The sequence below is a fragment of the Schistocerca nitens genome, chromosome 5 (genome assembly GCF_023898315.1).
Source record: "Schistocerca nitens isolate TAMUIC-IGC-003100 chromosome 5, iqSchNite1.1, whole genome shotgun sequence".
Taxonomy (NCBI): domain Eukaryota; kingdom Metazoa; phylum Arthropoda; class Insecta; order Orthoptera; family Acrididae; genus Schistocerca; species Schistocerca nitens.
In genome coordinates this window covers 880,269,307-880,281,714 of record NC_064618.1, presented here as the reverse complement: position 1 = coordinate 880,281,714, position 12,408 = coordinate 880,269,307, and positions in this window count along the sequence as shown.

Below are 12,408 nucleotides of genomic sequence, written 5' to 3'. Positions count from 1 at the left end.
TGTTGATGACTGGGAACATGTTTCCTGGTTGGAAGACTCTCGTTTTAAATTGTATAGCAGATGGATGTGCACAGGTATGGAGACAACGTCATGAATCCATGGACCCTGCATGTCAGAAGGGGACTATTCAAGTTGGTGGCGGCTCTGTAGCTGTGCGGGGCGTGTACAGCTGGAGTGACGTGGGACCCCTGATACGTCTTCATGGGTCGCTGACAGGCGACACCTACGTGAGCATCCTGTCTGGTCACCTCCATCCATTCATATGCATTAAGACGACTTTAGCAATTCCAGCAGGACAATGAGACACCCCAGACGTCCAGAATTGCTACAGAATGGCTCCAGGAACACTTCCACTGGCCACCAAACTCCCCATACATGAAGGTTATTGAGCATGTCTGGAATGTCTTCCAATGTGCTGTTCAGAAGAAATCTCCACCTCATCGTACTCTTTCGGATTTATGGACAGCCCTGCAGGATTCATGATCTCAGTGCCCTCCAGCACTACTTCAGACATTAGTAGAGTCCATGCCACGTCGTGTTGGGGCACTTCTGCGTGCTCCCGGGGACTCTACGAGGTGTTAGGCAGGTGTACCAGTTTCTTGGGCTCTTCAGAGTATAAATCGAGTTTGCGTACGCAGTAAACTGTGCAGTCGTTGTCGTAATGCGGTGGAAAAGGAGCGATTTGTCTCACGTACAAAAGGGATGATCATTGCCTTTTGGGGGGGGGGGGGGAGTGTAAGCATTTCCGATACAGCTACGTTTGTAAACTGGTCACGTGCCGCCATAGTTGAAGTATACCGGGCAAGGCGATCTGGCGCAATGAAAAATCGGCGTCGACCCAACGGTGGTGCACCGTCGACCATAGACGACACGGATGAACGACGACTTTGGAGACGTGTCGGAGCGAACAGAGGCGTAACTTACTATGCTTATCCATTACGGATATTTTAGAACCGTGACTGTATATTAATGTAAATAAATTATACACAACTGCAACCAGTCACTTTTTTCATTAATAATGCTTTATTACATTAACCGGTTTTCGAACCCTTTCAGGTTCATCTTCAGATGATTTCGGGAGAATCCGGGAAGCTACATCATTATTGGTAGTAGCATAATGCTGGGTGCTGGTTTGCGACAGTATAGGCGGCTTTTTTCGTATCTGTCTGCATCCATTTTGAAGTCCAGAACACTTTCACACAAACTATATTAGTTCACACTTTAACAGTGTAAAGCGCATGTTGCAAGGCGCATGCTGGATGCTGGTGAAGTGTGACTGTTAAAGTGTGAACTAATATAGTTTGTGTGAAAGTGTTCTGGACTTCAAAATGGATGCAGACAGATACGAAAAAAGCCGCCTATACTGTCGCAAAGCAGCACCCAGCATTATGCTACTACCAATAATGATGTAGCTTCCCGGATTCTCCCGAAATCATCTGAAGATGAACCTGAAAGGGTTCGAAAACCGGTTAATGTAATAAAGCATTATTAATGAAAAAAGTGACTGGTTGCAGTTGTGTATAATTTATTTACAGAGGTGTAACTGTTGAGCAACTGACCGCCCAGATGAATCAAAGGGCTACGGACAGTGTCTCCTCAATGAACGGGGTTGCTGCGTATCGGCCTCAGCAGGCGTCCGGTTGAAGCACCCGTGCTGACTGCTGTTCGTCGGCTACCAGGTCTGGAATTCGCATGCCACTACCGCAACTGGACGTCCATATAACGGGGTCAGGTGGCCTTTTCGGATGAATCATGTTTTACGCTCCCTAGGCCAGTTGGAAGGGGTGAAATATTTGAAAGGAAACACCCTTCGGCAGTCGTAGGTAGGATCCAAACCAGTGGATGTAGCATTTTGGTCTGGGGAATGTTATCGTGACATTCCCTGGATGATCTCGACGTTGTGGAAGGCACACTGGATCAACACAAGTGTGCATCCAGCCTTGGCGACTACGTCCGTTCCTACATGCAGTTTGCTTTTTCCGCAGCACGGTGGCATCTTCCAGGAGGACAGTGCAACGTGTCGCACAGCACACAGCGTCCGTGCGTGGCCTGGAGAGAACCAGGACGAGTTTGCCGTACTCACGTGGCCACCGCACTCCCCAGATTAAAACCCAGCCGAGAATCTGCGTGACCACCTCTACCAGGCTGTTCATGCCGTGGATCCTCAAACGAGAAACCTAGCGCAGCTCGCCACGGCCCTGGAGTCGGTTTGGCCTGACTCTCTCGCTGCACGTCTCGCAGTGGTCCACACTGCAGAAGGTGCTTATTCAGGTTTCTGATAGGTGGCCACGTTAATACGTCTCGACAGTGTATAATGGTATTACGAATATTCATTTGTATATGATTTTTGTATGATTACGTGATTGCAGAAGAATCACTTTAAGTACGAGTTGCAACAGCTAAATGTCTGTGATCATAAGCACAGGTGATTTAAAGTGGTACGGCCATATAAAACTACTCGCAGGAAAGATGGGAGCTAGACTGAAATTCATTGGAACAATCTTCAAGAAATATAATCATCCACGAAGGTAGTGTAACATTTATGGCTCTGGGAAGCACATTGTTTACTTTGTAATTGATAAGGAAAATGTTCGGTGTTGTATGACGCAAGACGTTTCAACTCTCCCTGTTAAGGACCAGGGGAGTTAAATTGACGTAATGTCTACAGTTTGCTAATTTGTTAGACACAAAATATTAATTTTTCGGTACAACTGGCTTGGCTTCGAATTTTCGTGACAGTATTGACAGGATTGTTTCAGGTGCGCTACTTTGACTTGCACTGGCCAATCGGACGTTTTAATTAAATTATATGTGCTACTAATATGCAGTTTCTACAATTAGTAATCCTCTCGACCGTTGTGTATCGCCCAAGCCAGTTATTCGCTTCATACAAAATCACTCACCCACATTTCCACTTGGGAACCATTCAATAACATATTAGAGGGGTTAGTGGTAATAAATACACTCCTGGAAATGGAAAAAAGAACACATTGACACCGGTGTGTCAGACCCACCATACTTGCTCCGGACACTGCGAGAGGGCTGTACAAGCAATGATCACACGCACGGCACAGCGGACACACCAGGAACCGCGGTGTTGGCCGTCGAATGGCGCTAGCTGCGCAGCATTTGTGCACCGCCGCCGTCAGTGTCAGCCAGTTTGCCGTGGCATACGGAGCTCCATCGCAGTCTTTAACACTGGTAGCATGCCGCGACAGCGTGGACGTGAACCGTATGTGCAGTTGACGGACTTTGAGCGAGGGCGTATAGTGGGCATGCGGGAGGCCGGGTGGACGTACCGCCGAATTGCTCAACACGTGGGGCGTGTGGTCTCCACAGTACATCGATGTTGTCGCCAGTGGTCGGCGGAAGGTGCACGTGCCCGTCGACCTGGGACCGGACCGCAGCGACGCACGGATGCACGCCAAGACCGTAGGATCCTACGCAGTGCCGTAGGGGACCGCACCGCCACTTCCCAGCAAATTAGGGACACTGTTGCTCCTGGGGTATCGGCGAGGACCATTCGCAACCGTCTCCATGAAGCTGGGCTACGGTCCCGCACACCGTTAGGCCGTCTTCCGCTCACGCCCCAACATCGTGCAGCCCGCCTCCAGTGGTGTCGCGACAGGCGTGAATGGAGGGACGAATGGAGACGTGTCGTCTTCAGCGATGAGAGTCGCTTCTGCCTTGGTGCCAATGATGGTCGTATGCGTGTTTGGCGCCGTGCAGGTGAGCGCCACAATCATGACTGCATACGACCGAGGCACACAGGGCCAACACCCGGCATCATGGTGTGGGGAGCGATCTCCTACACTGGCCGTACACCACTGGTGATCGTCGAGGGGACACTGAATAGTGCACGGTACATCCAAACCGTCATCGAACCCATCGTTCTACCATTCCTAGACCGGCAAGGGAACTTGCTGTTCCAACAGGACAATGCACGTCCGCATGTATCCCGTGCCACCCAACGTGCTCTAGAAGGTGTAAGTCAACTACCCTGGCCAGCAAGATCTCCGGATCTGTCCCCCATTGAGCATGTTTGGGACTGGATGAAGCGTCGTCTCACGCGGTCTGCACGTCCAGCACGAACGCTGGTCCAACTGAGGCGCCAGGTGGAAATGGCATGGCAAGCCGTTCCACAGGACTACATCCAGCATCTCTACGATCGTCTCCATGTGAGAATAGCAGCCTGCATTGCTGCGAAAGGTGGATATACACTGTACTAGTACCGAGCGAGGTGGCGCAGTGGTAAGACACTGGACTCGCATTCGGGAGGACGACGGTTCAATCCCGCGTCCGGCCATCCTGATTTAGGTTTTCCGTGATTTCCCTAAATCACTCCAGGCAAATGCCGGGATGGTTCCTCTGAAAGGCCACGGCCGACTTCCTTCCCTAATCCGATGAGACCGATGACCACGCTGTCTGGTCTCCTTCCCCAAAACCAACCAACCACTGTACTAGTGCCGACATTGTGCATGCTCTGTTGCCTGTGTCTATGTGCCTGTGGTTCTGTCAGTGTGATCATGCGATGTATCTGACCCCAGGAATGTGTCAATAAAGTTTCCCCTTCCTGGGACAATGAATTCACGGTGTTCTTATTTCAATTTCCAGGAGTGTAATAAGATACGAGTCAATGCTCGAATGAAAATAAGTAAGAAGGAAGTAACAAAAGATGAATGTCAGACAGATGGTAGTGATTACTTCGCCAAGATATCGTAATTTCCATTTATTCTATATTTTAAAACAGTATGGATTCATTTTTTTTTACATACAAGACTCTTTTCTTTGCCATCAGTGGTACTGTTCACAATTAGGTAATTAATTTTTGAAAAAAAAATTTGCTACCGCAGGAAAAACAAGAAACAATATCAACACGTTATTATAAGCTGTAGCGATGTGTACAAATACTTTCATTTATTCATGTTTATTCATATGTAATTAAGATTTTGTAGACATTCATAGCAGTAATCCTTTCATTAGTAGGTTGTCATACACTTGATTCAGAGTCTATTACAACCGTTATCTTTAGCGGCTTTAGTATTAAGGCATGCTAACAAAACACTTCGTGTAGCTTCGGCCCATGACAACAATGTGCACTGAGTGAAGTGTTTCGGGATGGTAAAGCGAGTTTAGAGAGTCTAGTGGGAAAGTGTGAGATGAGCAGATGGATGGTATACTTCTACGTGGGAGGCTGCCCCAAGTAACGTCTCATAGGGGGTCCGCACCTGCTTCTCGTCACCAATTTCTGCCGGATTTATGGTGTATGAGAAGCTTGCGCGGAACTGAAAGTGACAGAACAGGGAGATCCATATGGCCATGAGTTTTAAGAAAATAGCACTTTTGGTGTATAACGGGCGAAGTAAGAGCCATTTGTGTTATCATAGTTTCCAGGCGGCGTTTTTTGCTGCACAGAGGTTACTGAAGGGTAATCCAGTGGTCGTGGGTTCGAGTTCCAATGCGTAAACTTTTATTATTTTCAGTTTTTACATTACTTACACTGCAATTAAAGTGATATATGAACAAAGAAATCCACACATACACAGTCCAGTGTGCTATAACACTTTCTGGTTAATTATTGTCAACAGTGCCAAGAGATTACTGGCTCTTTTGGTACGAGCATTCAAAAATGGTGGATGAATATATGGCAAAATATAGGAATATCGTCAACACTTTGTCAAAATCCTGGAATTTATAACATCCTTGTACAAAAATTGGTGATAATTTGATGAAATCCAATGAGCGTAAGAACAAATTTCTTGACTCATGAGAAGGACAAGTAAATCTGGAACCAAACAGTGAGGTTTTTCGAGATGAAGAACGACTGTCATTATGCTGTATTAAATTGATACTGCCCAGATGCACTCCACTAGTGCAATACTGTGATATCGTGTTAGTTTTATAGCATGTGTGTAAATATTTTGATGAAATACACCTCTTCGAGTTATGCAGAGTGGAGCTGTATATTGATGAAGTTTTTGTTGGTATGTACTATGAATTCTGCAAAGTAGTTTATGTACAACAATTATCGTTGTTACGAAGTTGAGCTCAGTTACATGTGATTTGTAGATGTATGTTGTACCATTTTTATAGTTTTTACTGTTTTTAGGCTTATAGCTTTTCCTGCTGCATGTGTTATATATTAAACAAATGCTTTTTAAATCTTAACATTTATTTTGTAGCGAAGAGAACCTTATCCTACTCCATAAAAATTTCTTACAGCCCTCTTCAGGAAACACATACCTGGAACTTGAGTACTGCTTCTACACAGGGACAAGTATTTCTATAGAAGTCATCATGTGGGCGACATTTCTATTTTCCGTCTTGATTTACATACAGCTAAGCCGCACACATTCTGCATTCACAGAACAAATGTGTATAAGCAAGTGCAATCTGTGATAACACAGGGGGGGGGGGGGGGGGGCGCCCGCGTCTCGTGGTCGTGCGGTAGCGTTCTCGCTTCCCACGCCCGGGTTCCCGGGTTCGATTCCCGGCGGGGTCAGGGGTTTTCTCTGCCTCGTGATGGCTGGGTGTTGTGTGCTGTCCTTAGGTTAGTTAGGTTTAAGTAGTTCTAAGTTCTAGGGGACTTATGACCACAGCAGTTGAGTCCCATAGTGCTCAGAGCCATTTTTTTTGGGGGGGGGGGGGGCGGGGGGCAGGGAACACACATGATGCAATTTGTGCTGCGCACTGACTGTCTTCTCCATCCACTACCAAAACTCTTTTTCCTAACATTGTTTACTGTCATATTGTATTGCCATACATGGAATTCCTTGTGGAGAATCTATGAAGAAGAAAATTTTTTTGGTTGATGGAGGCTTGAAAATACCAGTGAGGACAGTGAACTGTTATTGGATGGTGAGTGTGTCTGAACCATACAGAACTGTGCTTCTCCTGTAGAGTACTGTGAGTGAAGTGTCTGGACCAATACAACAAACTGTTATTATCTCAGATGATGATAGGAGCTGAAGAAATGAATTGAAGTCTGTGCCACGGTTGAGGCTTGAACCCAGGTCTCTCTGCTTACTGGGCAGGTGTGCCAGCCACCACACCGCCGCACACAGCTACACGAGCTGCCCACCCCGACACAAACGTCAATTAATGACTTCAGATTTTTCCACCTTCTTAAATCGTTAATATCGCTGAGGTTCTCTAGCATTGGAGCTGCATCCCAGCATTGGGTGTAATGGTGAAATCCTGCAGGTACCTCAGGTGTACGTGTTCTATAGATCTGATATAACAGAATTTTTTGCAGACATCTGAGTCTCAACTTCATCTATGATAATGACAGAAGCTAAAAAAATGAATTAGCATTTGCGCCACAGCTGGGACTTGAACCTAGGTCTCTTTGCTCACTAGGCAGGTGTGTTACCTAGACTGCTGCGGGACTTCAAAAGAAATTTTTAGAGAAAACAAAGAGGTAAAGAGATTTATTTAACAATAATTAATGATTTTAAGAAGCAAATTAAAAGCTTATAGTATTATGTACTTTCGCTGCAGCAGAAGATGTATTACGTAGAACAAGGTAAGTGGTCATCAGAAAATAACGAATCAATAAAGCAATAGCAACGGGAAGTGTTAAATCGAAGTACACTGCCTCATAGCCGTAACAGAGTGAGTGTTGTATTAAGTATGAACGATGGTCTGCTGTTATAGCGGGAGTTTATCAAGTGATACGTCTTTCACTAATGTGAATTGTGTTCATGTTTATAGGCAAGGGATGGTTCTGCCAACGAGGTTATCGTGATATTTGTGGGGTTCATTAGGCAACAAGTAAGTCGTTCAAAGAGAGCCCTGTGATTGTTGATGTTATTACAGGTGATGGGTAAGTACGCCAGTTTATTAATGGAGACTGAGGTATTGGGGTATAAGGTGAAGTGGTTTACGCTGCAGGTCAACGAAGTATTAGGGGGCAGATATAAAGTTCGTAAGTACGAGATATATCATTATAACTATGACGGCCACAAATGAGACAAAAAAGAGTACGTAAGGTTTCAAGAGTGAAACCACAGTCTGTGCCGATCATGAGAATTGTCATGCACTTAGCAAAATATATGTATATCATAGAAAGGATTAAGCAGGTGAATGAACATTTCCCTAGACTCATTACTCGTATTGCACTTCACATACAAAAATATTTAACTGCAACTGAGACACTGAATGATGTAGACATTATCGATGTCTACACATACACACAAATGATTGTCCAACACTGTTCCACTTTTTATGAAAGGAAAACAAAACAACTAATACACAATTCCATAAAATTTCGGGAGTACAGCCGCATAAATTCAACTTCTTCTTCTAAGATTTCGGCTCAATACCGTCCACCCATCTTCAGAGTAAGCCGAGGTGACTGACGCTCTAGCACTTGCCCCTTCCTTTTAAACCGACGGACCGCACCACTGCGCATGTGGCCATAGATACACAAGGCGCCAGAGACGTTGATCGGCGGCAATGAGGTACGAACTGTGCACGGAAATCAGATCTATGGCTGCGCAGTCGATCCACACTGTGATATCGATGTATCACTGCGAGCTGCACCGTCGCGACGTCTTTGTGATTTAATTACAGATGTTTCCGGATTCCATGATTTGTCCAAGCTGAAGCCGTTATCCCTATTAATCAAATTCGTCGCCAACCGAATTCCAATTGCTTCTTTCACTACTGAGTCCCAAAAAGACGAAATCGAGGCTAAAATTTCCACGTTATCGTACACTATAGAGTGTCCAGTTTCAATACAGTGCACTAATACACTGTATGTTTGGGAAAATGAATACAGATAATAAATAACATAATAGAAAAAAGGAGTGTACTTTTGACTGTCGAGTGAGGGCAATGCCGTATTATGACTGAATTATTTTTTCAACTTTAATGCAAGCACATCGTGAGAAATTATTAGAACTATTGACCTAAGTGTTCTCCCGATGTGTTTTGAATCCCTTTGAATCACAGTTGTACATCTACATAGTTCACAAGACCATCAGCTATTATCAGAGACAAACATATACAGGCAATTTACTAGAAATTCTGTAAAACTGTATGATGGACTGTCACAGTTAATGACACATTATGAACATAACATACGTATTTATGGAGATGTTGACAAGCTATGAGGATGGCTACGATTTATCGTGATTTATTTCAGGTTCTGACTATGTAAACCAAGTTACTAATGAATGCCATTTTTTGTATTTTGTTTATACACATACCTGTCATGCATGCTGGCAATGGAGACAAGGACGGTGAAAGAGTATACGCTGAAACTTCCTGGCAGATTAAAACTGTGTGCTTGACTGAGACTCGAACTCGGGACCTTTGCCTTTCGCGGGCAAGTGCTCTACCATCTGAGTTACCCAAGCACGACTCACGCCCCGTCCTCACAGCTTTACTTCTGCCAGTACATCGTCTGCTACTGTGAGGACGGGGCGTGAGTTGTGCTTGGGTAACTCAGATGGTAGAGCACTTGCCCGCGAATGGCAAAGGTCCCGAGTTCGAGTCTCAGTCCAGCACACAGTTTTAATCTGCCAGGAAGTTTCATATCAGCGCATACTCCGCTGCAGAGTGAAAATGTCATTCTAGAGTATTCGCTCCTATAACAACTGAGGCAAATCTGATGTAACATACTACGAGGTCACTCTACAGATGGTTGACTCACGTTCAGACGTCAACGGCACATCTGTGACACGAACAAATTGCCTGTCGAGTTAAGGAAATCCCTCGTCTCCATGACTATTAAAATGTTGATTTGTAGTGCAGTGTTTATTGGAAAGCGAACGTCAAAGCGACAAAATTAAATTCTGATTGTATTATAGTGTGAAAGGATGGCAATATGGGAGAGAGAAAAGTCTTTGAGTACGAAAATGATTGCGTTAGTGTTAGAATTTCCAGTATGATTACAGGACAGCTGCTGCACCGTTCCGGTACCACCATATTTCTGTGGAAGATTTCTCAAGATCTTAATTATAAAATATTTGAATTATAGAATACAAATAAATTGGCTGATGAAGCATTCCGACATTGACAGATTTCATTTAAAAATAATTATTCATATTATAATAGTGAAAGGCCGGCCGCGGTGGCCGAGTGGTTCTAGGCGCTTCAGTCCGGAACCTCGCTGCTGCTGCGGTCGCAGGTTTGAATCCTGCCTCGGACATGGATGTGTGTGATGTCCTTAGGTTAGATACGTTTAAGTAGTTCCAAGTTCTAGGGGACTGATGACCTCAGATGTTAAGTCCTATAGTGCTCAGAGCCGTTTGAACCATATAATAGTGAAAATAATCCGGCTGATGACACATTTATTTTTCTGCTTTGTCTTTATTGTTGATTAACTATATCATTAATGTTTTGTTAGTATTGCTCATCCTATTCAAGAATTTTCCAAATTAGTTTCGGGATCAGTTAAGGACAGAATGTTACTACGATAACACTGCTGTTGAAAAGTCGCTATCTTTTTGTTTTTCTTCATAATGCTTTAAGAATACCTGTTTACAAATTTATTTGTTGTTTCTGAGAACGTTCCAAATTTGGAAATCTCACAAGGAATGGAATGCGTATTTCTGTCCCTGCGAGCTATAATTTCCATTTCCAAGTTTGTTGCAATTCAGCGAGAAAACCTTAGCTGAAGTATGACACAAGAGGTGGAGTGAGGAGCACACATACACTGGTGTACGAAAGTATCTTTCGCATAATGTGCTACTGATAAGGAACACAGCGCGATGTAACTAGTTCGTAGCTGAACGAAATTTATAGGGCCGGCCGCTGTAGCCGAGCGGTTCTAGGAGCTTCAGTCCGGAACCTCGCTGCTGCTGCGGTCGCAGGTTTGAATCCTGCCTCGGACATGGATGTGTGTGATGTCCTTAGGTTAGCTACGTTTAAGTAGTTCCAAGTTCTATGGGACTGATGACCTCAGATGTTAAGTCCCATAGTGCTCAGAGCCATTTGAACCAAATTCATAGATGTGAAAGTAAAATGGGGCGTTGAAGTTTTGAAAGCTCACCTCGACGTAGACCTGGTAACGCACTGCTTCCTCCCCTCACACACCTCACCTCCTAACATTGTGTCGGACCTCCTTTTACTCTACGAAGCGCAGCAACTCGGCGTCGTATGGACCCAACAAGTCGTTGGAAATACTGAGCCATGCTGCCTCTGTAGCCACACATACACTATATGATCAAAAGTATCCGGACACCCGCCTGAAAATGACTTACAAGTACGTGGCGTCCTGCTTCGGTAATGCTGGAATTAAATAAGGTGTTGGCCCACACTTAGCCTTGATGACAGCTTCCACTCCCGCAGGCAGGTGCTGGAAGGCTTCTTGGGGAACGGCAGCCCATCCTTCATGGTGTGTTGCACTGAGGAGAGGTACAGAAACCGGTGGGTGCGGTCTGACATGGTCGACGTTCCAAAACATCCTAAAGGTGTGCTATAGGATTCAGGTCAGGACTCTGTGCAGGCCAGTCCATTACAGGGATGTTATTGTCGTGTAACCACCCTGCCACAGGCCGTGCACTACGAACAGGCGCTTGATCGTGTTGAAAGACGCAGTCGCCATCCCCGAATCGCTCTTCAACAGAGAGAAACAAGAGGGTGCTTACAACATCAATGTAGGTCTGTGCTGTGATAGTGCCACGCAAAACAACAAGCCCCCTCCATAAAAACATGACCACTCCATAACACCACCGCCTCCGAATTTTACTGTTGGTGCTACACACGCTGGCAGATGACGTTCGCCGGACATTCGCCATACCCACACCCCGCCATCGGATCGCCACATTGTGTACCGTGATTCGTCACTCCACACAACGTTTTTCCACTTTTCAATTGTTAATGTTTACGCTCCTTACACCAAGTGAGGTGTGGCTTGGCACTTACTGGCGTGATTAGTGGCTTATGAGCAGCCGCTCGACCATTAAATCCAAGTTTTATCACCTCCCGCCTAAATATCATAGTACTTGCAGTGGATGCTGATGCAGTTTGGTATTCCTGTGTGATGGTCAGGATAGAAGTCTGCCTATTACAAAAAAAAATGGTTCAAATGGCTCTGAGCACTATGGGACTTAACATCTATGGTCATCAGTCCCCTAGAACTTAGAAATACTTAAACCTAACTAGCCTAAGGACAGCACACATCACCCAGTCATCACGAGGCTGCCTATTACATATTACGACCCTCTTCAGCAGTCGGCCGTCTGTGTTAGTCAACAGTCGAGGTCGGCCTGAACATTTTTGTGCTGTACGTGTCCCTTCACGTTTCTACGTCACTGTCACATCAGAAATAGTAGGCCTAGCGATGTTTCGGAGTGTGGAAATCTGGCGTACAGACGTATGACACATGTAACACCCAATCACCTGATCACGTTCGAAGTTCGTGAGTTCTGCTATCTCACGATGTCTAATGACTACTGA